The sequence below is a fragment of the Balaenoptera borealis genome (assembly GCF_965194805.1).
Source record: "Balaenoptera borealis genome assembly, chromosome: 3".
Lineage (NCBI taxonomy): Eukaryota > Metazoa > Chordata > Mammalia > Artiodactyla > Balaenopteridae > Balaenoptera > Balaenoptera borealis.
In genome coordinates, this window is record NC_138866.1 from 170,755,648 (window position 1) to 170,783,224 (window position 27,577).

Below are 27,577 nucleotides of genomic sequence, written 5' to 3' on the forward strand. Positions count from 1 at the left end.
TGCGGGCATGTAAAATGGTGTAGCTGCTGTGGAAAATGGTATGGTAGTTTCTAAAAAAATTAAACGTAGAATTACCATATGACCTAGCAACTCCACTTCTGGGTACATACCTAAAAGAACTGAAAGCAGGAACTCCAACAGGTATTTGTGCATCCATGTTCAGAGCAGCATTATACACCACAGCCAAAAAGAGGAAGTAATCCAAGTGCCCATTGATGGGTGAATAAATAAACAAAATGTGATATATACATTCAACGGAATACTATTCAGCCTTAAAGAGGAAGGAAATTCTGACACATGCTAAAACACATGAACCTTGAAGACATTATGCTAAGCGATTTAAGCCAGTCACAAAAGGACAAATACTGTATGATTCCATGTATATGAGGTACCTACAGTGATCAGTTCGTAAAGATAGAAAGCGGAATGGTGGTTGCCAGTGGCCAGGAGGAGAGGAGAATGAGGAGTTATTGTTTAATGGGTACAGAGTTTCAGTCTGGGAAGATTACAAAGTTCTAGAGATGGATGGTGGTGATGACTGCACAACAATGTGAACGTACTTAATGCCACAGAACTGGACACTTAAAGACGGTTTAAATAGTAAATTTAAATCATATTTTAATCATAATAAAAATAATATATGAAAATAATAGCCATCCAAATCCAAAACTCATCTACAGTATAATACTTATTTTTAAATTAAGGTTGTTAGAGTCTATCTTGCTTTTTGTTCTGAGCAGTACTGAAAAATCATGCTTCATCTACCTTTCTTTTTAAAAAAAAAAATAAGGAGGAAAAAGAAATAAAAGCTTCTTACCTCACTTATCCCCTTCATATGTGCTGCACAGTGAGGTAAGTTTTAAATTACTTTTGATAGTAAAAATAAAACCACTGTCATTTTCATAGTTAGAATTCATCTGACGTTCTGTTGGTTCCACTCACCCTTTTGCTGTTCTGTGCCTCGCTTCCATCTCGTTCAGAAATCCCCCAGCACCCGTCCCTCCCACCCAATACACCCAGAAGGTAGGAGGAAAGCTCTCTCCTCTGGGGTTAATGGCTCTCAGGCAAAACAGGATTGATAAAGCTTTTAGCAGCCCAACCTATGGGCTCCCCAACACCATTCATGACCACAGGAAAGTGCTTTAGCTCTTAGGAAAGCAATGCCACAAACAGCCAAACCATCGAGTAAAATGAATACTGCAGAGTCAGAGTCATAGCAGGGACAATGAGAGACTGACTCTAGAATTCTGGCTCTCAACACAGTTACTATTCTGAAAATCAGGAATGGAGGGGAAGATGGATATAGAAAATGTGTTCTATAGGTGAGAAAAAAGACAAGTAATGGGGAAAGCAACAATTGAGGCTGGAAGTTCATCTCAACTTTTGCATCTAAAAGTAGACCTAAAAATGAAAACAGCAGCACAAGTACAAATATATTCTTGTCTTAATGACAGAAGAATGGACACGGATGAAGTAGACATCTGCACATCTTGAAAATCTTAACATTTCTGTGTTACTTACAAAACGTTTGAACAAGTAAAATGTATTTTTTTTAAATAATAAATTTTCCAAATTACTATGGTGAGCACTTTTACAATCAGAAGAACAAATCCTCAGTATAAAAACTGAAAATATCACAGAGTATAATAAATGTTTTCCTTTCCTAAATATAGTCCTTTTTACTGTCTATACTATTTAGAATTGTCTAGAGCATATATCATCCTGGCCCTTCATTCCTGGTCGATGCACCTCGAAATACTTCTCACGTCCCAGCACACAGCCCCATGCTGCTGTTTTTACAAATGACCTGTATACACATATGCAGAGGTATCTACCTCCATGACATGCTCAGTTGGGCAGGCCTTCAACAGTTTCGATTGCTTAATAAAGAAGAATCATCTATCTATACTTTGCCACATGCCAGAGGAAGGTTCATTTCCCAGATCATTCTCTCTCTATCCAGCCAAGGAAAATATCCTTGATCTTATTTTTAGAAAAAGAAAGAGACAGAGACAGACACTTGGGCAATGCCCTGGAAGAAGTTGCTGTCTTCGTGTTTCCACTTGCTGATTAGCCCGGTGCCACTTGGTGGCACTGTTGATTCCAGTTTGCTCCCTGATCCAGAGGACGGGTGTATCAACTGATCCAACCCTAATAAGCACGTGTGCCTCTGGCTGACAGCCTTAATAGAAACATCAGAATGCCTGTATTCCTATCTCCCAAATATAAATGGTAAATCTTATAGTAAATGCCCTTCTCTTAGAACCTTCCCTTGCTTTTCTATCTAGAAATCCAACCTTCCCATGAAGGTGCCTATCGGCCTGCCTCCGTGAAACCTTCCCTATAAACTCTGGCCGGAGTCTCCCATAGGGCATGGCAATCTGGGAAAGTTATCTTGGGCACCGCCCTGGTAGAGAGACAAGCGGGCAGGGACTGGGAAAGAAAATGAGTTGGTGAAAAGGAAGCAGCGCCACCATCTTGAGATTTTTTTTTTTTAATACAATATAAAACACAGGGAAAACAACACTTTGATAGACTTTCATTTATGTGATTTATTTGGTGGGTGCTTTCATTAAGCCTCCCAATACACCTGTGTGACCATCCTATTCTAGAGACAGGAAAGGGAGATTCATAGGGGTTAAGAAACTTGCTCAAGGGCAGGCACACAGAATTTGTGAGTTGAAGACTGGAACCTCAACCTTTTCTCCAAGTCTCAACCCCACATTGCCCTGACATAACAGGGGCTCTGAAAGAGCTCCCGAGGTAAATATACACAGAGGCCCAGCAACCTCTAACCCAAACCTAAAGACTGAAGAGGAGCAACTACCCCTCAAGAAGGTCTGTGGCTCCTGTCTTCACTTACCCACTCCCCACGCACACATAATCACACATATTGAGCTGCATATTCCTCTATTTGTTCAACTTTGTTTTCCTCCTTCAAGATTGCCAAAGTTGTTAATTTTTAAAATATTTCAGTCATACAAACATTTGGAGGAACCAACATACACTGACATACATGATCATTGTTTTGTTCTCTGAACCCCTCGGGGAAGCTCTGCCTCTGTTCTACGTTGATCTTTCCTTTTTTTTATGATAAGGGGATGTGACAGAAGCCGTGAGCAATGACAAGATAGAACCCTCAGGGGAGGAGCAGAATATGGATACTTTATATCAATAATTATTATATTATTGTTTTGAACAACATGTATTACGTTCTTTAGTGGTGAGAATAGCATTATATGATGTTGCAGCTAGTAGCTCTGATCATAAATCACCATCAGTGAAGGATAAAACATAGGGAGATATTTCTGGTGGCTGTGATCTTACTATCAGCATTTAGTTTATGATGCATATAAAATACAACTGACTATAAAAGAATGATGCTAATCTTTTAACAAACACCACAACTTATATGTACAATAAAAGAATGTCATCACCTTCTAACTGGGTGCTTTGGAACATTATATACATATTCTTGAGGCTGCTCAAAACTCTGTGAAAATTCCTCTTTTGATATTGTATTCAATGCCTGAGACATATACTTTTGATTCTTCTCAACTGTGGTAAATATTCATACTTTGAGGGTGGATTTCATTTTTGGAAACAGCTGAGTCATTTGGAACTAAATCTGGCACATAAGCTGGAGAAAACTGAACCAAAAATAAGATTCATTCATTGAATTATTCAACAATTATTGCATTGGACACTATGCCACATGAAGACAGCCTCAGCTCTTAAGGGGCTCACAGGGGAAATAATACCATTTTCCCAAAGATGTTTAAGTAGCTCCGGTTGCTTTTAAGTAGGACTCTGACAGGAGAGTAACAAGGCTGGGTTTCTGACCTGGCTCACAAAGCAGTTATCAACGCAGTCCCAGAAGGAGGTGTTCCAAACCTGTTCGAGCAACAGCAACTTCAGTGGCATCAATGGCACGAGCATGTGACCTCCCAACAGTGCTATTCCAACAAAGGATGCTCGCCCAGAGAGTAACATTCCGGTATGTGTTACTTTACAATTTGATCCAGTATTACTTTACCATCACATCTACTAAGCCCAGCAAAACTGCAGTTATGGGTTATGATACTGAATGATAAGAAATCTTTCCATTTGTTTCCTAAGCTGGCCTAAAAATCAATGTGGCCACCATTAAAGGGAGGGGAGAGCTATAGTGCCTTACAGGATGGCAGAGCCTCCCACGGGTGTGGGGTGGGAAAGACGGCCAGCACAGTGACATGCAACTTAGTACATACTTGGCAGGGGGGGGTCAAATAAGTAAATATATAGAAGATGACAGGAGCCAGGCTTCTCACTGTCAAAGAAGCGAGTTACAAATATGGAAAAGGAGAAAATTGGAAATGAAGATATTGGTATGAACTCATAGATACAGAAATTAATGATATTTAACACACACATAAAAATAAATATAAATATATATTTCCTAGTCCTGACAACTAAGAGGACTCAGAAGCAGCAACACCCCAATAGCAATAAGCATACCTAATGCCCTAATGCTTGGTTTCTAAAACCATTCTTCACTAAAAGAAACCAGGGATCCTTGGAGAAATAGATGATTCCAAAGAGGGACAGGGAGAGTATCAGATGAGCCTAGAATATCTTAATGTGTCAGAAACTAAGGAGGTGCCTAAAGAATGACAGAATTGTGTCAAAAAGACACAGAAACTTGCTTAGATGGGGTCACACTAGCCAGGTGTGGGACCATGTTAGGATCAAAATAAATAATGATAGTGATGCATTATAACCCACTGAATGAAATAGGAAATCATAACTCTGTACTGATAAAAATACATGAATGAACAGATTAAAAGTCTGATGAGGACTAGGATGCAATATCTAGTCTCAAAGGACCCTCGACAAAGTTCGTATTAATTACAAAGGGAAAAAAAGTAATTTTACAGAGGAGAAGGCTGGCAGACATGACCTTAATCAAGTGATTAAGTGAACATCACCAGTAATGGAACAAATCAAAAATGTGTGTCACCTGGTAGGAGGCAATGAAAAGAATACAGCACCATGTCCACGGAATCCCTGCCTGCGATGCCTAACCTCAGTACAGTCATGAAGACACATCAGCCAAACTCAAGTTGAGGAACATCAACTGGCCTTCAAAAGCATCATGAAAGTCACTGAATGACTAAGGAATCGTTGCCGGTTGAAGGAAGCTAAAGACACAGGACAAGGAAATGCAGCACATGACTCTAGACTGGATGCTTCTGCTCTAAAGGGTATTATTAGGACAACTGGCAAAACGGGCATGGGGTCTGAGATTAGATGACAGCAACAAATCAATAGTAGTCTCCTGATTTTGATGGTTGTACTGTGACTATGTAGGAGAGTGCCCTGGCTTATAAGAAAGCCACACTAAAATATCCAGTGGTGATGCGGCATCGTGCTGGCATCTTACTCTCAAATGGTTCAGGGGCAAAAGAAATGTTTTTTATAGTGTACTTTAAAACCTTTGTAAGTTTGAGATTTTTTCCCCAAAAAAAGGTTAAAAAAAAGAATGTGTAAAGAGAGTAGAATAAATAGTCTGATGCTGCAACTGGCCATCCCCTCATCCCACTCCATTGCCCAGCTTGGTCCTATACCAGCGACCTAGCACGGGAGGGAAGAATACTGTCCCTAACCCTAAGGACTTGAAAATACGCTTATCTAAAAAGGGAAAATCACAGGAAATGCAGGAGGGATGTGCCCTTTTCCTGCTGACTGCTTCATGGACCAAGGACCACAGCGATGAGTAGAAACATTAACACTTACCAGAGGCCAGCAGAGCCCCGTTGGGTATAAAAGCTTTAAAGATTCTTTAGGGTATAAGAATATAAAGTAAGTTAGGAGGGCCTATCCAGGTAGACCCGGGGCAGCATAGAGTGACCCCAGGGCAAGCAAGAGTCTATTTAAATTGGTTGAACTGTGTAGCTGTTGTGTTTGTCCAGGAAGTTTCCCTCTCCCTCTTCTGGGGACAGAGCCCACCCCTCCCCACCACCACAACAGTCATCTGTTTAAGGGGTACATATGACCCACAATCCGAGTTCTTCCTGAAGTATGTATACAACGCTAGAAGAAAGACGCTCTCTCTTTGTGCTGTGGTCACTCAGCTCTCCCTACAACTCTAACAGATCTGGTACCCTTCCAGAGCCAGTGTTCCCTTTCTTACTGAAGCCACTGCAGACTGGGTTTCTCTCACTTGTCCCCACAGAGTCATGACTAATACAGCTGCCATCTCAGAAAAAGACAGTCTCTGGTGTAAAGTTGTAACCTGAATTTCCAGCACCAGGTCCCACATACCTGGGTACCATATGCTGGTTTCCGGGCCCTAACCAACTGCTGGATGCATAAACCAGCCACTGAGGTCTCAGACTGATGGAACTGAGATGAAATCCTAGAGTCCAGAGAATGGGAGTGGCCTTGAGTCGTCTTCAAATTTCTCTGCCCCTTTAATTCAACCACAAATGTCCGGTTCTGCTCAGTACATCTGTTTATGGTCTGGGTGTTGGATGCAGTTGTATACGTTGTTGCCTTCTTCCCCAACTGCCTTATATATACTGTTCCTCTCCTCGGTTACACTTTAACTGCTTTATGGGCAAGAATCTAGACTCCCTTTCTCTCTGCCTGCTGAATGGACACTCAATAAACATAACTGAAGGGCTGCCCAAGTATAAAAAGATCAGATTAAAGCTCAAGGCTCTGAGTGAAAAAATGAGACTAACAATAGCTGAAGAGTCTCACTACAAACTCACAGCGCCTTATTCGGGATAGACTTCCAAGAAACACTGAATGAATGAAGTAACCTTGCCGTCTTCCTCCTGTTAAATCCCCAGCAACATTCGCCAAAGCACCGGGGTCACACACTCCTGCCCGGGGCGCGCCTGCTTGCTGCCAAACCTTGACGTGACTTTAACCACCTGGTCTGGTCATGGTTCTTGGTCAACTCATTAGGAAGCCTGGCGGGGAGCTCATGCCTGGCTAGCCCTGTCGCACATGAATGCTTTTCAGAGAAGAGACCAGTGGGTTAGTGCAGAAAAATGTGAAAGGGTTATGCCCATCCGATCTCCCCTGTGCTTAGGCAGCGGCACCGGGCTTGTCACCCTCGCTGTGCCTAAACAGCTTCCGCCCAGCTGTGAACCAATACCGTGAACTCTTAGAAGACGAACGACCGCAGATTTGGAAAGAATCACCCTCTAAAGCTGCTCAACTTCCACGTGAGGACCCCTTTTCTTTCTTGTGCTCCATCACATTCTATTCTTGAAATCTCTGTATTTTTTCCCGAAGTATGATATACTTCAGAGACTTGATTAAGTTACATCAGCTTTCTTCTCATTGTTTTAAAAACACTGAATTTTTTACAACAGAGTATTTTAAATGGCGTTTTTAAAACACCAAACACGTAAATGCTCATTTAATTAAGACATTAAAACCATTTTTTCTCCATAAAGATTAAAAAGTTTACTTTTGTTAAAGTAAAATTTTATTCTGATATAAATACACAAATATGAAAATATATATACAAATGAACCCCATGACAGCCAGACAACAGGGTATTTCTTCCTCATTGGCACTATACTCTGCAGGGTAGATAAGTCACTCAGACATCATGAATAAACATAAAAATATTTTAGATACATTGGGGAGAGGTGGAAATGGAAATATGCACTTTTTCATTTAGGATTTTCTTAAAATAGGCTACATCTGTACTTTGCCTTATCTTCAAAATACTCCTTTGATAAAATGTATTTTGGAAAAAAAATCCATAAACATGTCTTCACTGGTCAGGATTTAGTATTCTACTGGTGCAGTGATATAGAAAAGAAACTAAAGAGACGGGAGCAGTACCGTTGATTGTGCTTCACCATAATTTTCACAGGAATTTAAAGGTTCAATTCTATGCTGTTTATTATTAGGGCCAATATAAAATAGAGCTCATTTGTATTTAGTGTTTTGTGTTTATAAATACCCCATAGTCAATATTAGCTTATGCAAAGCTGCACAATTTGTGTAAGGAGAAATCAATGACTGGTAGATTTCTAATTTTGTAGCAATTGCATTAAGACCCCATAACTCAAACAGCATGATGCTATTTCTACAAGGTTATCAATGCTCTTTATCTGTTTCCCTGAAAAAATTTTTCTTTAAAACACTGAAACCAAAGAATGGCCTGGAGATTGTGTTTCTGAAGGTGCAAATTAGAAATCAGACTTCCGGTGAAACTAAAAATCAAGAATAGTTACCAGTAATAAGGAATCTAGTCACAGCTCGTATAACTGCCAATCCTAGGGAAAAGAGAAAGCCAACCTCATCTCCCTCTAGAACCACATGCCCTGCCCTCACCACAAATACACCACACACTTTCATGCCTGGGCAACTTGGTGCTCACTATCTGTTCCCCCACCCCCAGGGTCAATCCTAAGCAACTTGTTTGTCTGCTAAGCTATCCATCTAGACTCCCAACTATTTCTTTTGCAAGGGATCTTTCTTAATCCACCATCTACTCTCCCTCACCAAGAATCTGCCTGCCTCTCTCCTCTGAGCTTCTATCACATCTGGGTACACCTACAGGAAAACACAAGACACAGTGTTCTCATTCATTTATTTTTCTACCTCTGGGTACTCCTGGAGGACAGAGACAGTTAACATCTCCTTGTGCCGCCAATGACTAGCAATGTCTAATGCTGTCAACAATAAGTTTGTTGAATGATCGAACAACTGGGGTTTCTGAAAACTAACACTGTTTTTTACCTCACTTTTACTTTTTTTTTTAAAATATATATATATATATATTTTTGGCTGCGTTGGGTCTTCGTTGCTGCGCACGGGCTTTCCCTGGTTGCGGCGAGCAGGGGCTCCTCTTCGTTGCCGTGCGCGGGCTTCTCATTGCAGTGGCTTCTCTTGTTGTGGAGCACGGGCTCTAGGCATGCGGGCTTCAGTAGTTGTGGCACGTGGGCTCAGTAGTTGTGGCTCGTGGGCTCTAGAGTGCAGGCTCTGTAGTTGTGGTGCACGGGCTTAGTTGCTCCGCGGCATGTGGGATCTTCCCGGACCAGGGCTCGAACCCTTGTCCCCTGCATTGGCAGGCGGGTTCTTAAGTACTGCGCCACCAGGGAAGTCCCTCACTTTTACTTTTTATGGTTAAGTTTCATAAGACAACCCTGCCCTGTCAGGGTATAATACATCATTAAACTTTTTTTCTTGATGACTCAAGTTCATCCTCATTTTATAAATTATCACTGAGGCCCTCTGGCTACTGATTCATACAGGACTGCGTGCTGCAATCCTAAAAGCCTCCCTATGGCAGGGATTTATGAACTCTTGGGTCACTTCTTAAGTTTTCTCTGTCTCCTTTTTTTTCAGACTTTCTCTTCGCCCTGTTTTCAGTAAAACTGCCTCTGGTAGTGCTCACAATCCACCTTTTTTTTTTTTTAATTTATTATTTTTAATTTATTTATTTTTGGCTGTGTTGGGTCCTCGTTTCTGTGCGAGGGCTTTCTCTCGTTGCGGCAAGCAGGGGCCACTCTTCATCGCGGTGCGCGGGCCTCTCACTATCGCAGCCTCTCTTGTTGCGGAACACAGGCTCCAGACCCGCAGGCTCAGTAGCTATGGCTCACGGGCCCAGGTGCTCCGCGGCATGTGGGATCTTCCCACACCAGGGCTTGAACCCGTGTCCCCTGCATTGGCAGGCAGATTCTCAACCACTGCGCCACCAGGGAAGCCCCCACCTCTCTTAATTAGTAGCCTGTAATCTGCTAAGGCAGAGGAATTTGATAACTAAGCTTGTTAAACCTGTGCAACTAAAACTAAAGCCTTTGAATTGGTGCCTATAAAGCAATAATGTCTTGGGGCTCTGGTATTTGGAATGCGTGACAGCTACTTCAGATGTTTGAGATCTTGGAAATTACATGACATTTTCTCCACCCTGGTTTGCAGTCCTGACCTCCACATAATTGAGATTTTATAACAATTAAGCACCTGAGATATGATTTTCCATAATCCATCATTAGAAGAAAAAAATTCACATGGAAATCACTCAGAAACTGAAAGTTTAAAATGAATTAAATGGCTCTTGATACATTCTGAAGTAAGCTAATCAATTTCTGTTCTGAATCCGACCATTTGTAAAACAGAAAACACCACAGTAGATATTGTCTATCAATCAGGATAAGCTTGATTATGCTGTGGGAACAAACAACCCAAAATTATCAGTGTCTCCCACTGACAGTACTTTTTTTTCTCACTCATGCTACATGTCTACCATGAATCACCTAAGGGTCCACATTCTCACCCTGGGACCCAAATATCTATCTCCATGTTGTCACTCCTAGTGTACAGGAAGAGATGCAGAGCATCACATACTGGTTCATAAAACTTCTGCCCAGAAGTGACACCATCACCTCTGCCTTCATTTCACTGGCCAAGGTAAGTCAATGGCCATTCCTGAGTCCAGCCAGGCCAGAAGGAACAATCCTCCTGCAGAGAACGGAAGCATGGGAAAGGAAACTGGAATATTCGGTCAACAGAAACACAGTTGACTACAGTGACTATAAAAGAAGGGAGGCCGATATCAGTCACAGGTGCTGCCAGCAAAGAATAATGACAGCACCCCTTCCCACAGAGAATGGACTTGACCTCAGAATCTCTCTGACCCCAACATTCCAGAAAACTGACTGAGGCTGGCAAGCGAAATAAAAAGTATTTGCCAACCCTTCTGCAGAGTCGAATAATCCAATGTCCGGGGTTAAAGGAAGGCTTCCCAGAAGTAACATCTGAAATGAGCACAGGCAACGTCCTAAGCGGGTAACGAAGACGAAAAGGCTGTTTGAGGCAGAAGCAGCAGCACGTGCAAAGCCCTGGGGGTGGGATGGTGGGGTTCAAAAGAGGGTTCCACAGCACTCCCCATGAAGAAGGACAGAACTGGAACCCATGTGGTGACAGAGAGTGAAAAAGTGAGACATAACAAGGAAATCTAGTTGATCTGACAGGATCTTAGAGGGGTTGAAGGAGAAGAAATCAAAGCTGACATTTGTTTTTCTGTCCTGAGCAGAGTCTGGAGAACACGGACATTCAGGAACGAGGCACAAGGAAGGAGGAACAGGCCTGTGGGGGAAATACGAGGCCATTCCTAGGCACAAGAAGTCTGAGTTGCTCAAGGGACCCGCATTTACACATGTAAGTGGGGCGTGTCCAGGGCACAGCTGGAGAACTCAAGGTGAGAGCTGAACGCCAAAAACGGACCATCGGCTTAGAGATGGTAACTGAAGTCCGGGATCCAATGAGCCTGTTCAGGGAGCAATCAGAGGGGGAAGCACAGAAGCCAGGTCAGAGCTCAGCGGAAACAGCGCTGGAGAAAGGAGAGAGGTGAGCGCGGGAGAGGAAGCCGGAGGCAGAGAGACGCAGAAAGATGGACTGAGCCTCCGAGTTTACCCCAAAAGTGGGGTACTAGCGACCTGCGAAGAGCAGGGGCAGTCGGGGGTTAAGGACCGGCGTGGGGCTGCCAGAAGCGGCTAGAAGAGCGAACGGGAGGTGGGAGGGCAGGGACCGCCCTTCACTCACCACCACGCCCCAAGCACAGCTCCGCCTTCCTCCCGTACCCCGCCTCCTCCCAGACACAATCAATCGCTCCTCTGAATGAAAGTCCCCGCGAGAGTTAAAGGAAGAAAATGAAAACAGACGTGTCTTTCTAAGAAAAATAATTTCACGGTTCTAATATTTAAGTTAACCTTTTGTAGCACTGTGCCTTCTTTTAAACTTAAAAATGATCGCACATCATGTTTTACTGCGTGGTGAAGATACAAAGCACACACTCCGCCTCTAGATCGATGACTCCCAAGCTCGTACTCCCAGCCCGGATCTCTGCCCCCCACGTTCTGGCTGTCCATGGGTGTCCCGCTCGCCACTCAAACCTGCCCTGGCCAAGGCTGACCGCTGCATCTCCCCCAGGGGCACTGTGAGCCCCGGGAAAAAGGAATGCCTGCCCAGTCAGACAAATATGGCACTTAAGCTGTTCAAACAACATTTTAAATCAACTATACTTCAATAAAATAAGTTTAGGTTGTTCAAGAGCCTCTATCTCCGCAGTGAACTGCTTACAAAACAGTATCGCCCCAAGAATCTCCGCCTGGTAAAACTGCAAACATAGATTCTTGCCATAAACAAAGATAATGTCTATCTTCTCAAGCACAAGTACTTGGGCATTCCCTCCTCTGTTTTTTCCCCTTAATTATAAGAATATATTTTTAGAATGAACAAATTAGTCACACTTAACATTTTTATTTTAGTCCTTTTCCACCTCACTGATCTGTGTTACACCAAGACACCTGAGGCCAAGGGCCAGCTGTTAGGAATCAGAAAGTTGAGCAGCCTCGCTGCCCCCATCCAGTTTTGTTATTAGCCATTTCCCACTTGGCTCAGAACTCACCTTTCGTGGTTACTGGTCCCTGCTGTTCACTTCCTGCTCTTCAGCCTAAATACATATCTCTACTGAACTTTAGATATACATATCCAACTGGCTAGCAGACATTTCAGACTCAACATGACCGAAGTCAAGTTCATCTCACACACACGCAAGTGCCCCACCGCCATCTAATCAATCATCCCAACTAGAACCTTGGCATAACTTTGACTCCTCCCTCTCCTCTACAACCCAAGGTCAATTCCACCCCCTGAATCGCTCAGATCTGTCTGTATATTTCCCTTCCTACCACCGCTGTCTGGGTCCAAGCCTCCATCCTCTCTGTCCCGGCTTACTAAAATAGCCCCTGACCACAAGGAAGCAAGGAAACAAGGCAGTACTTCACAATTAGCTAAGAAGACTTTATGAGTCTACAAGTGGAATTCTGGTGTTGTGGGGCTGGGTGGCAGGGGGTAGGTTGCCCCTTGTAGTGTCTCAGTCATAACATTTATCCTGTTGGAACATTTGAACTTAGATCCTTATTTTCCTCAAAAAAAGAAAACAATCTTGAGAGTGTTTAATGTAGCTGTGACATTTCAATAAATGGAAGAACAAATAAAGGATCAAGAATCATAGCTAGATTTTGTTTTTTCTACTACACAGAAATGGAGTATGAGACTAATAAGTAGCCTACAAAATACAGTGTCAATACAAAACAAAAACACATCTTTATCCAATCAGCTTTCAGGTACCTTCAAGTTTCTTCTAAAATTTTCCCCAAATTCAATCACTTAGTCTCCATCTCTCCAACTGAGATTCTTCGTATCTTATGCTTGGATTGCTACTACAGGATAGTTAGTTTTTCTTCATCTTGTATTTGCTACTGATATTTTACCCATAATTAATATAATCTTACACCATATAATTTTTTTAATTTGTTAAGGTCGACTTGAATTTTTTCATATTTTACAAAGTATCAGCAACTCCATGAAATCTGCGAATTTGACGTCATATTCTCTAATTCTTAATCAAATTACCCACAGAAATAGTAAGCAGAACTGGGCCATATGTTCTATCACTCCTCATATCATTTCATTGGTTGTACAAACAAATATAAATGTTCTATGGATGTGACATTCATTCATTCATTTATAAACCATTACTAGAGTCAAGAGAAAGTATCAGCTTACTAAAGTTAAGATGAACACAGCTATTATTGTCCCATGGTTTATCTGTCCTATACACAGAAGGCAGTTAGATTAGTCTACCGCTATTTAGTTTATACAAAACTCAGTTGGTAACTACGTTCCTCCAGAAATGACAGTAAATTATTTGACAATTTGATCTGATATGTCTTTTATTTATCATCTATGTATTCAATGTTAGTCTGAGTTATGTATAATTTCCATGGTCAATCTATTTTGGCTGTGTCTTTTTAAGCTAGTCACAACACGTAACATATTTTAATTCTCACGGACTTTTCTTTATCTACACAATTTAAAAAATAATAATGGCACCTGCCAGTTCCTTCAGTACCCAGCGTGCCTGACTAATACAAATAGTTCCAGTTCTTCAAAGCACTTTTTAACTCTTTTTCTATTTTGACTCTCTTTGCTTTCATCAAAACTGGGAACTGCTCCAGGCCCCTTCACATCTGATATCTCTTATGAAGAGTGAATTGAATAAGACATTAAAAGCCTCTGCCTTTTCACCAGCTTCTGTTATCAGTTTTCTCGTCCTGTCCATCAGGGACCCATGCCAAGCAACTGGTGAAATAATATTACAACAAAGTCTTTCTGAAACTTGCAGTAACTAGCCCATATGGACAGGGTCCAAAGTGGACTCACAGGAGATTCTCCCTGAGCTGGGAAAAGTTTATAACAGGAGAATAGGAGGGAATATAGATTGCTTTTTTTCAATTCATTGTATTTTATTTTTTCTTGGCTTCTTGTGCACCTTCCAAGAGGAAGAAAAAGGAGGGGAAAAAATTTAAGCCCATCTCTAGTAATTTAAAATCAGGTCAGTCCTTTTTTTTTTTTCATTTTAACACAAACAAATGAAGATTCTTCAAGATTTGGTCTCCTTTCACCTGGCTGTGTCTATCTTGGTGACTCAGAGGAGAAGCATTCAGCAAAGAAATGCATGGTGGTGCCGGATTCTACCGGCCCAGAGTGTTTGAGGCATTTTATTAGAGGACCATGAGTTTTAAGGGTAGAAAGGAGAGAAGTCAGCAGGAGAAGGTGGTTTCTGGTCTCCCTTAGTTTGCTTCGGTCTCCTCCTCCCATCACGCAGCACTTTGAAAGAACTAGGTACCCAGAGCCAAGCTCATCAGCCCTCCACCAGCAGTGAAAAAACTCCATCAGTGTTTATTCAGTCTGCTAAGCCCGTGAAAACTGAATAACATTTCCAAAATGTCACTCTTGCCAACAAGCTGAAATAGGAGAAAGAATGTGCAACTATATGTGGTCAAAACGTTTTAAGTGCTTTCTTCAAGATTAAAGAGTTGATAGAATCAAGAAAAGGGAAAAGATACGTAGGCCCTCTTTGGCTCCTGTATGCACAAATCTCTATCTTCATCAAATACATGTAAGTTCACCCACTAGAAGAGGAAAAAAGTATTTTTTCCTGAAAAATCTACTGCTTCATACACAAATCAATACACGTCTTGTGAAAATCTTTTTTTAAAATGTCCTAGACCAGTTTACTAAGCCTCTACTGCAGGTGTTTTTCATACTCCATGAATCACACAAAAGTTCTCGATGACCTTCTTTTGTACAGAGATAAATTTTTCTCCTCAGAATCAGGAAACATTGTGTCATTTTTATGAAAGACTATTTTCCATTCCAAGCTTTCCACAGAAAATTCTATTTATCTGTGGTTTGACACCTTAAGAATCATTATTCAACTTAATTTGCTCTTATGAGTTCTTAACAGTCTAAAGAAGGCCAGGAGTCAGCTATTGCTTAAAACCTGTTTCTTCTAAAATGTCATTCCTTGGTGGTAGCATGTGTTTTCAAGTCCCTTTTAACATCAGATAACACAGTATAGTCACCTCTTGGCTTCCAAGCCTCACAGTATTGAAAGTGAAATTCACTGAACCAGATTCATCAACTGGAAGAATGACAATACTGTATCAGAGACTAGAATTCTTCCCCATCAACTATTCTTAAGTGTTAGTGAGGAAAAGATTAGGGCCAACAGACAGAACCAGTGGCTGGAATAGCACAGAAAAAGCTCCTTATAATTAGGTAAAGGGATCCAAAGTGTAACTGTCCCTGTGATTTATATTAGTGCTTCCAAAATTTGACATCGTTAAGCATTGTGGGTCATGGACCACCTGCATCAAAGTCAATGCTAGTGTTTGTTTAAAATACAGGTTCCAAGGCCTCATCTCAGACCAACTGTATCGGGATCTAAGAGGTGGGGGTCCAAGACTCAGCTCCTGGGACTCTCCCTAGGTCCGCTAAAGTTTCAGAACTCTTGCCCTGAAAGACAAGTCTCACAAATGTCCTAACCAGTAGAGAGTTATCCAGTGGGTGGTAAAATGTGAAGACATCTGGCCAAGGTATGGACTGAGTTGGGGAAAATCTAGCCTAAGAAAAGCAGGCGGAGGGAGTGATAAGGGGATCAAGGTCAGAGTGAAGGAAACTGATGAGAAAAGACGGCCAAAACCAAGTATACGTTCCCGTAGATGTAGAATTTCTTTTAAATTCTAAATCAATAAACTTTCGGAAAACACTGAGTTAAGGATGTTAAACTGGGATATTCACAATTCTACCTTTTAAAATCAAACCACTAAACTGCTAGGCCAATTGTTGAGCTTAAGGAATTTGAAGCAAATCAGATTTAGAGCATAACTCGAGAATGTAACGTTAAGTATGATAAAGTAAAGGAAGTATGGCTCAAATCATACTGGGATCTCGAACATTTTCTATATTAATTTACCTTGAATTGAATTTAGAGCACCCTGTGCTCAAAGACAGAAGGATACCCCAGTGGTGTTCATCTCCTGGCTCCCGGTTAGCTTTGTTCGGTGTCAGTCAGGAGTAGTCTATGGACATCAGCTTTTGGAGAAAGTGACCTGGAAGACTTGGGTTTGGCTTTCTCACGCCTCCTTCCCCCGCCAGTCCTCAGAGTACTTTGCAAACGAGGCCAGAACCGGAATGTAAGAAAACCTGGGTACCTGGGTTCTGATCTCTACTAATCCGCTAACTAGACTGAAAAAGTCATTTAACCTTGTAGGTTGCAGCTGCCTCATCAGTGCAATGAAGAGGTCAGACTAGATTACCTTCCAGCTCTAAACCTCTAAATGTAACATTATCTACAACAGTGATGCAGTGCTTTTTGCTTTAAAGAGGATAGAACTCATAGGCATCTCAATTTATTTTCCCGCACTGAAAAATGTAACATGTCAAAATGATCTTGTTGTACTGTGACTTTGGGAAAACAAAATAGATTCTGACTAAAAGAAAAATAAAATCTATTTGGGCTTCGGATACTAGTGAAATTCTAAGCCCCTCTTCCTTATCTTCCCGCCACCTTCCTTGCTTTAGCTCTCTCTCCTCTCTGTCCTCACCCTCAATCAGCTAATTGCTTTAACTGCATAACATGATTTGCATAGAACACTCAGTCCTCAAAAAGTTTTGCTGGGCTTCCCCGGTGGTGCAGTGGTTGAGAATCTGCCTGCCAATGCAGGGGACACGGATTCAAGCCCTGGTCTGGGAAGATCCCACATGCCGCGGAGCAACTAGGTCCGTGAGTCACAACTACTGAGCCTGCGCGTCTGGAGCCTGTGCCCCGCAACGGGAGAGGCCGCGATAGTGAGAGGCCCGCGCACCGCGATGAAGAGTGGCCCCCGCTTGCCGCAACTAGAGAAAGCCCTCGCACAGAAACGAAGACCCAACACAGCCAAAAATAAATTAATTAATTAATTAATTTAAAAAAAAAAAAAGTTTTGCTGAGGGTAGTATCTTAGATTAGCCTCAAGAAGTCGTTTAGACATTCCTAAAGGGTCTGTAAAGGACAAAATATTTACACAATTTTTTAGAGCTACTCGGTTTTGACTGTATATTTTTAACAGAGCTTTAAACTGGATTCATCACATCAATCTGTCTTTCCTTAACTTGTCTCTACTCTTCACCTCACTCTGGGCCCATCTCTTTCATCCTAACACCCGCATCGTTTCCTCTGCCCTTCTTAATCACAGTATCAATAACCGGCAAACTGTTATACCTCTCAGCTTATATTTCATTTAACTACACTTGTAGGAGTTTTCACTTCTCAGCTACCACTACTTCGGGGATTTTGCCCACACACTGTCAATTCGTTACTGTTTCCAAATAAAATTCACCATAACTACTATTTGTTTACTCTTAGCAAATAAAATGAACTCAATAATAGAGTGCATCTTTTCTGTTCCCTATAGCAATAGGCTTGCCTCCATTTCCGCTAAACTAGTCATTTTCTGTATTGTCAGGCGCTGGGGGCTCTGCTTGTACTATTCTGGTTACAGCATTACCAACAAAAGATTTACAAACAGGTTTCCATGGCAAGCAACAAGAACAAATGAAGAAGTCCAAGAGAAATGTAAACTGAAAAGATAAGGCTGAATCCATTTCTGATGACACTGGAATGCAACCCTCCCAAAAGCAACCACTTTCAGCAAGACAACTGAAATTATTGGCATTTCCCTGAAACATGACAGGAACCATGCAATAAATGAAGACATGAGACTTTTCTGTTGATATAATAGTCACAGCTCCACGCAAAAGACTCTAATGACACAAGGGCAGTCACCTTCTGCATACCAACTCTTTTCCTTGTTTAATGGACTAGACAAGGGTTGCCATTTTAATTCATGGCCCTCCATAAAATGAACACTTAAAATAATCTCCTTTTGAATCTTTATGTTTTCTGTAACCCTGATAGCAAAGTGCTGCTACCAACAATTATCTAAGTGTAAACAGTTGTTAGAAAAGGCAGAATCAGTAACGATGGGTCAGCTGAAAAGAGGCAAAAGAGTGCAGTGGGTGTAGATTTATGACAGTGTTAGGACTCAAGCTGTAGGCCCCTCTCAGGTGATAATATAGCAGCACACACACAGTACAGATATTGAAAGGAGACATCTTCATTCATTCACACAAAAGACAAAGGCAGAACTATGACTTTTTCCTCTTTGTAGCCCTAGAACTCTTTCTCACACACAGTAGGCAGTCGATGCTCATTGAATGAAATCATAATGCTCAGAGTCAGGAAACCCAGTGATGTTGAAAAAAATTATTATGCAAATAAAACCACAGCATTTCACATGAAGAGAATGTGGATGGATTTCTCTATCTCTCTTAGTAATGAGAAGCCAGTCTGAATATCTTATGCTAGAATTGGAATAATTTTTTGTTTCTCAAGTTCCTCTCTCCCAATAATTCTTCCCCCACTCCAATCAACCCATAAAGATCAGGTCATTTAGGACTCTACAAGACTGTTACAAGAAAGCATAAATATTCTTCAATATGTATCACTATAATCTGAATGTATACAGAAAAACAAATTTGATAGCATCTTCCTCTGGCCCACTTCCTCCATGGCCTCTCATTGGTGTTGATTTAAATATTGTTTTGCCTATAGCCACAGACTTAGCAAAGGAGTCAAAGTGAAGTCTGCCTTTTTCATAAACATAATAAAGGTCTATTACAAGACGTGAACTTACTGAGTAAATGATTACACTGAAAGTGTTGGGTATGGATTCAATAATTCTAATTTCTTTCTACATAACCTCAAAAGCTCTCAGTGCCCTGCCCACCAGCTCGGCAGCCTCCCTCAGCCTCCTCGGCAACCTTTTTCTCCCTCTCCCCTCGCTTCCTCCCCCGTCTGGTGCCAGCCTGCGTTCTGTCCCTTCACACCAGCTTGCCATTGCTATTCCCACCATCTGGAGTCAGTCTTCAGTATCTCTGTCTCATCAACTCTCCATCTATTTTAAAATATCATCTGAAAACATATGTTTCCCCCACACACACCCCTTTCAATTTCCTCTCTGCTTTTATTTATTTCATCCTCCGACTTCCTTCAGCTCGGAAAAACCCATCTGATTCCCTTCAGAAAACTGCTCTACAAAGGGCTGTAACTGCATTTGATATGAAAGATTGTAATCTCTCAGGTCTGAAATATCTCATGTGAGTGGTCAGCACATGCTCTTCCATTTTATCTCCATGAAATGATGGAAAGAGTGAGAAAGACTATGAACCAGGAAATGAGGGCATTTCTAACATTAAAATCACCTTGAAGGCTGTGGAGCATTTCCAAGTGTCCAGGGCTGCTCGGCTTCTAGGGCACGAGCCACAAAGAGGCCAACCCGAGATCACCACTGAAAGGCGCTGTCCTGAACATTTTTTAAACACTTAGGACTCAAGAAGAAGCTGCTTAACCCACTTCTAGGGTTGCCAATAAGTGAACTGGAGAAAAACTTAAAAAGCTTCCCTCCATCCTTTCTATAACCCTTCAAAAACTTCCCAATAACCTGGACCAAAAGAAAAAAAAAAGGAACAAAAACCCCCAAAACAGGGGATGAAAGTGCTCTAGACACCCAGTTGGTCAGAAACTTCCAGACTGCCCGGCCACCTCATTCTACTGCCTCTTTATTTTCTCTAATTAACCTCTGCCGCTGTGATTATTCCCTTTTAATTCTCCTGGCCAGCATTTATTAATCATGTGTAGGACGCATGGCGCTCAACCATTCTCCACCATCAGCCAAAGCCTTTCTGCACCGTGCTGTTGATTGTGATTCTTTCATCTTATTTGCCTTTTCTTTCTTTATTCCCCCTCACCACAATGAAGAAGCTGAAAAATGAGAATCTCGCTCTCAAACTCCACTCTATTGTCAGTTCCTCGGGCTGCAGCAGTTGTGAGAGCTGGAAGAATCACTGTTGCTAAGCAACACTTTTGCACCCTGTGTAAAAGATAAAGAGCACCATGCGTGGCTCTGAGGGCCAGGCAGTCCAGTTCCCCATGAACTCTAGGGGGCCGACCTCAGGACAATCAACAGAGAAATGTCGACTCCATTAATACAGGGCTTGGGGAGGAAAGTTCTTAAATTTTCTTTCTTTTTCTTTAGATCATTTCTCATTTTCTCCAAAAGAAAGATGACCTAATGAGCAAAGAAATGGATGGCAAACCCATAATTTGAGTTTCCAGGATTGATCTGTGCCACAAATTCACTCGTTGAACAGAGCTGCTTCATTACACACCCTTCCATGACTCGGTTTCTTCCCCTTGAAAAAGTGAAAATTAAAATCAGCTGCTTCACAAAATTGTAGGCAATTGATTTTTTTAAACAGTATTACAAAGTCCTCAGCAATGACTAAACTACCATCTGTTATTAAATGGTAATAACACATTTCCTGCCAGTCTTCCTCAGATGTCCCTTGTAGCAGTTTTTCTTATCGGAGATTCCATTCCCGCCTATTGACCTTCCGTGAGAACATTTTGTGGCTTTTTAGCAGAAATATTAACCATCAGAACGTAACTTTAGAGAAGGGAGAGTCATCTCAGTCATTCACAGCCTGAAACAGAGATGGATGTGTCAGCGATGGGGCAAAGACTGAGCCACATCTCTCAGGCTCCTCCCTCTTTGTCACTTCTGAGCCGAAGCAAAAAGGGAAGAAGTGGGTGACGTTACGATATCGTGACCGTCTTGAACTCCAGTTATCTGTAAGTCTAAAACTCCTGTGATACTCAGACCCCTCCCTGTGGCTCACACTGCTGGTCAGCCCCACAGCATCTAGCCTCTGTTCTTCCAAGATCAGACTCCATGCCCAGCTCACTTGCAGCTAGGTGTGGCCTAGTAGCAGCTCTGTCCAAAACAATCTGCACAGAGGTGCTGGGTGAAACTTTCTGGTCGTAGCTTCCATTCCCCATGGCCCCCACAGCTTCTTGTTGGAGGGAAAGTGGACATGGTGAGAGTCATCATGAAACATCTGGACAAGGGCAAGATGAAGGGAGAGTGGAAAAACAAGAATGAGCCTGGGTCTCGGATGGCTTCACAGACTTAGGTGATGGAGACATACACTTTCATCTTGTTTAAGCTGCTGTTATCTGGTTTCTCTGTCACCTGCAGATCCTACGTAACATGTTGGATCTGTTCCAACTCAGAGGCTTTCCTAGACCCAAGCAGTGCCAAGCATGCCAATAAAACAACTTTGTGCCCAAAGGAAACTCCCAAAAGTTTAATAAGCGGAAATTGTAATAAGATATACCACTTACTAAGTGCATCTTTCCACTATACCAAGAAAGTGAAGCAGTTCTCATCTATAATTCAGCTTAGGAAACATCATGCTTTCAACTAACCAGCATATATTTACTAAGCACCACTGTGTATAAAATACTGTCTAAAATAGATAAAAGCCACAAAGATGGACAGGACATGCCAGTCTTCCTGGAACTAACATCCTTGGGGGAGTGTCATGAGATGTAGCATTTAAATAAGGCTGAAATGAATGATGTGTGACTATCCTGGACAAATCATTTACTTCTCAGTGATGATAAAGATCACCTCTAAGGTCTCATCTGCTGTAAATGTCTAGGCTTCTACCACAACTGTTAACATGCTACCTCAGCATCTCACCAGTGGTATAAGTTAGGATTCTTTTTACGGCTTTAATGAGGTATAATTGGTGCACAATGCAACGCACATATTTAAAATGTACAATGTAATGGGTTTTGTATGCCCTGAAACCACCACAATCAAGATAATGAACATGTCCATCATAACAATTTCCTCGTATCCCTTTGTAATCCATCTCCTCTTGCTTCCAACTAACCCACACTCAGGGAACCATCAATATGCTTTCTGTTGCTATAGATCAGTTTTCATTTTCTAAAATTTTATTTTAAATGAATCAGTATGTTCATGTTACTGCCTGATTCCTTTCATTCAGTAAAATTATTTTGAGATTCACCCATGTTGTTGAGTGCATTGATATTTTGTTCTTTTTAATAGCGAAATAGTATCAAATTGTAGGAATACACCAAAATTTATCCATTCACCTGTTGGTGGACATTTGGGTTGCTTCCAGTTTGGGGCTATTAGAAATAAAGATATAGGTTATGAACATTTGTGTACAAGTCTTTATACGCATAGGTTGTACACATGTTTTACTTCTCTTGGATAACTATCTTAGAGTGGAATGGCTTTGGGGTATGGTATCCAACTTTTTAGGAAACTACCAAATTGTTTTATAAAATACTTCACCATTTTATAATATATACCCACCAGCAACATTTGAAAGTTCCAGTTTCTCCACATCCTTTTTAACTTTTGATATGGTCAATCTTTTTAATGTAAGCCATTCCAACAGGAGTAGTACAGTGGTATCTCATTGTGGTTTTATTTTATATCTACCTAATGACTAATCATATTGAAAAAAGATACTTCTCCAACTCTTCTATCCATGTTTAATTTAGGTTTTTGTCTGCTTTCTGTTAAATTCTAAGAGTTCTTTACATATTGTGGATACAAGTCCCTTGTGTGATACATACTTTGCAAATATTTTCTCCCAGTCTCTATCTTCCTGTTTCATTTTCTTATTTAGTATCTTTTGGAGAAAAAAAGTTTTAATTTTCATGAAGTACAACTTATCTATTTTTTTTTTCTTCTATAGTTTGTGCTTTGGGTGTCATATTTTTTAAATATTTGCCTAATTCATGGTCACTAAAATTTTTTTCTACATTTTCTTCTAGAAATTTAATTGTTAATTAAATTTTTGCAAGTTAATTTTTGTATGTGGTGTGAGGTAAGGGTTGAGGTCCACTTCCAGTTAATTTTTGTATGTGGTGTAAGATAAGGGTTATAGTCCTTTTTATTTTTTATGTATATGGCTATAACAATTGTTCCAGCACCATTTGTTGTAAGAATTTTCCTTACCCAATTGAACTAACTTGCTGTCTTTATGGAAAATCATTGCTCTATATATCTCCTACCTTTATGCTACTACCACACTGTCTTGACTACTGTAGCTTTATAATAAGCCTTGAAATCAGGTAGTTATATGTTCCAATTTAGTTCTTCTTTTTCAAAATTATGTTCTTAAATCAGCAAGTCGAATTCTACAAAATAAAAAGCCTGCCGGAATTTCAATTGGGATAATACTGAATAAATAGATCAATTTGGGGAGAACTGACAAAATAATATTGAGTCTTCCAATCCATGAGCATGGTATATCTACCCATTTATTTAAACCTTAATGAATTTTTCTCAGCAACATTTTTTAGGTTTCAGTGTAGAGGTCTTATTTTTACACATCTTTGTTAAATTTATCCCAAAGTACTTCATATTTTTCCTCATTTTTTCATATTTTTTGATGCTACTGTAAATGGTATTGTTTTTTGATTTCAAGTTCCAATTGCTCATTTCTGGTATAGAGAAATATAAATAATTTTTGTATATTGATCTTATATTCTTCAATCTTATTAAACTCCCTATTAGCTCCAGTAGCTTTTTTTTTTTTTTAGATTCCTTTGTATATCTACATAGTCATACTGTCTGTAAATAAAGGCAGTTGATCCTTCTTTTCCAATCTATGTGCTTTTAATTTCTTTCTCTTGCCTTATTGCACTGACAAGAACCTCCAGTACTATTTTGAATAGAAGCTGTGAAAAGAGATATCTCTGCCTTGCTCCTCATCTCAGGGGAAAGCTTTCAGTCTTTCACCATTAAGTAAGGTGTTAGCTTTACATCTGTCATAAATGCCCTATATCAGGATGAAGTTCCCTTCTATTCCTAGTTTGCTGAGTTTTTATCAGGAAGGGATGTTGGAATGGTTAAATGCTTTTTCTACATCTATTAAGATACACGTATGGTTTTCCTTTTTTATTCTGCTGGTATGAGTAACATTTATTGATTTTTTTAAATTTAAAAACAACCCAGCGTTCCTGGGATAAACCCTATGTAGCCATAACATATTATCCTTCTCATATGTTGTTCAATTTGATTGGTTTGTTAAGAACTTTTATATCTGTGTTCATGAAAGACATTAGTCTGTAATTCTCATTTCTTATAATTTCTCTGTCTAGTTTTAGAACTAGGATAATACTGGCCTCATGGCCTCTACTATTCTCTGAAAGAGTTTGTGTAGAATTGATTTTTTTTTTCCTCAATTGTTCGGTAGAATTCACCAGTGAAAGCAACCAGGCCTGTAGCTTTCTTTGTGGGAATGTTTTTAAATAAAAATGTCTTTTTTTAATAGTAATGTGGTTATTCAATTTGCTTTTCTTCTCGAGCTTTTGTAGTATGTAAGGCTTTCAAGAAATTTTTCCATTTCATCTAAAAGTTGTCAAATTTATTGACATAGAGCTGTTCTTAATATTCCCTTACTATCCTTTTAATATCTGTAGAATCTGTGGTAATGTCACATCTATCATTCCTGGTATTATTTATGCCTACTCTTTTTTTCTTAATCATTCTAGCTAGAGATTCATCAATTTTCTTTTCAAAAAGTTAGCTTTTGTTTTCATTGTTTTTCTCTATTATTTTTCTATTTTATATTTCATTTATTTCTACTCCTACATTTTATTTCTTTTCTTCTGCTTACTTCAGCTTTAATTTGCTCTTTTTTTCTAGTTTCTTATGGTCTAAGCTTAGGTCATTGATTTTAGAACTTTCTACTTTCCTAATATATATATATATGCATTTAATGCTATAAATTTCCCTTTAAGCACTGCTTTATTTTTTACTCACAAATTGTAACACATTGTTTTAATTTTCATTCAATTAAAAATATTTTCTAATTTCACTTGTGATCTCTTCTTGACCAGTAGTTATTTGTAAGTATGTTACGTAGTTTCCAAGTATTTGGAGATTTTCCAGATGTCTTTCTGTTATTGATTTCTAATTTAATCCCACTATGGTCTGAAAACATACTTTATATGACTTAAATCCTTTCAAATTGATTGAGATTTGTTTTATGGCCCAAAATATGGTCTATCTTGGTATGTGCACTTGAAATGAATGTATCTTTTGCTGTTGTTGAGTGTAATTTCTGGGCCTTTTTCTATAGATTGTTTTTCTCCTCATTATGGGTCATATTTTCCTGTTTCTTTGAATGCTGGTAATTTCGGATTGGTTGCCAGACAATGTGAATTTTACATTGTTGAAGCTGGAGTTTTTTATATTCCTTTAAATATTTTGGGGCTTTGTGCTAGATGCAATAAAGTTACTTGGAAACAACTTAATCCTTCCATGGCTTGCTTTTAAGCTTTGTTAAGCAAGACCAGAAGAGTCTAGTCTAAGGGCTAATTCTGCCACACAATTGAAGCAATGGTCTTCTGAGAACTCCAATTGATACCATGCATGTTAGGAGGTCCTTCCACTCTGCGTGGTGGAAAATATAAACTGCTGAGCTCCAAGAATGATTCCACCTGATTCTTTCCATGTCTTTCCCTGGCCTTAAGCAGTTTTTTATTCACTGCAACTCTGCAGATCCCTGGAGCTGGCTCTCTGTGTAGTTCTCTCCAATCCAGGACCTTACCCTGTGAATTCTAGTGGCTGTAGCCTCTTCAAACCCTGAAGTGCATCTTCTCAACTGAGGGTGACAGCTGGGCTCTGTTACATACCGGAAAATATAATATACTCTCCAGGCAGGAAGCTACAGCAATCTCCTTTGTTTCCCTTCTCTGAAGGATTACTGTTTTGTGCTACTTGTCTAATATCTGAAAACTGTTGTGTCATATATTTTCCCTAGTTACTTTTAGTTTTTTAAGTTTTGAGAGTTATTCCAGTCCCTTTTACTCCATCGTCACTAGAAACATGTCTTATCTCTAAAAAGTCTCTACATCTTCTTAATCTGTTCTCTCCAATATCACCTTTAGAGAGTCAGTTAAGTATAGTATTGTGGTTATAAAATGGGCTGGAGTCAGACAACCTGGGTTCAAGTAGCAACTTTGCCACTACTCTCTGCGCAACCTTACACAAGTTATTTAACCTCTCTGAGTTCACCATGCTTATCTGTAAAATAAGAATATTAGAAGTATATACCTATCTTACTGAGATGTTGTGAGATTTAAGTGAGGAAACACAAATAAAGCATTTAACATTGCTGCAAGTACACATTAATTACTCAATGACTGCTGTCATTTAAAATATTTATCAGCATAATCACCTCATATGCCAAATGACAAAGAAAGCAACCTAGTGTCACTCTGGCTAATTACCAGCGAAACCCATACCCACCACAGGCTACACCTGAACTGTCTATACTAGCTGAAGAATCTTGTCAACAAGTTCAATAACAGACAGGAACGTCTCCTCTAACTAATGGATTATATTTGTTCCCCCTAATTCTTTCCTTGTCATCATTCTTTCTATATAGTTTTCTTTCAGTCAGCGTCAAAATACCATTTTATAGATACCCTGGCCTGTCTCCCTCTGAAGGGGCAAAATATTCACTTTCCATATTCATTCCAAGTACTCCGTATACAATGACTCAGTTTCATATTTAGTGTAGCAATAAAATAAAAACCTAAATTGAAATTATCACAAGATAATAGCACAGCAAGCAAATCTGAGCTTTTCTCTACTTAATGTTCTATTAACTTATGTTAAAACTCTTGTTTGCTCTTTTTCCAACCTCTGGGGAAAGATTTTTCCATAAGTACAACTGGTAAAATGAGCATAAAAAGCAAGTGAAGTTTTGTTTCATTATTGAAAAAGCTAATATTTGTTATATGTAGACACTGTTCTAGACATTCCATAAGGCAGAACTATGCTAATTTCATCTACATGGAGGCAGCTTTATTCTTCTAAATTACGTATGTTTTGGAATGAGTCTTAATAAAGTCACTGACCCACTTTGTCTTCCTATGAATGCATACTTTCTATAATGATAAAATACAGCACTGGGTGTTATAATTCAGCACAAGTTATAATACCCCAAACACAAAGATACTTGGAGACATTATTTTCGCATCTTACAAAGCACTTTCACATACATTATCTCATTAATTCTTACAATAATCCTGTGAGCTAAGGACCCTCAACAAGAGAAAGCCAATATTGTGAAAACAAAAAAGACTAAGATGTCCAACCACAATGCTTTCTCTACACTAAAAATAGTTAATTCCAGACTATCTGAGTCAAGTTCACTCAACAGTTTATGTTTGTGAATACTTATTTTCCGTGGACTGTATCATCTAACC

General features: G+C 40.1%; 1 protein-coding gene and 1 long non-coding RNA gene across 9 annotated transcripts in view; one reads left to right on the plus strand and one right to left on the minus strand.

The window, feature by feature from the left end:
* The window catches only part of LOC309625677 (LIM zinc-binding domain-containing Nebulette-like), a 213,210-nt gene that overhangs the window by 128,385 nt on the left and 57,248 nt on the right, over positions 1-27,577 (minus strand). The gene's annotated exons all lie outside the window — the stretch shown is intronic.
* On the plus strand, positions 4,231-17,327 carry LOC309625755. Its single transcript, XR_014242737.1, has 2 exons — positions 4,231-7,217; positions 11,048-17,327. It is a non-coding gene; the product is annotated as an uncharacterized lncRNA (long non-coding RNA).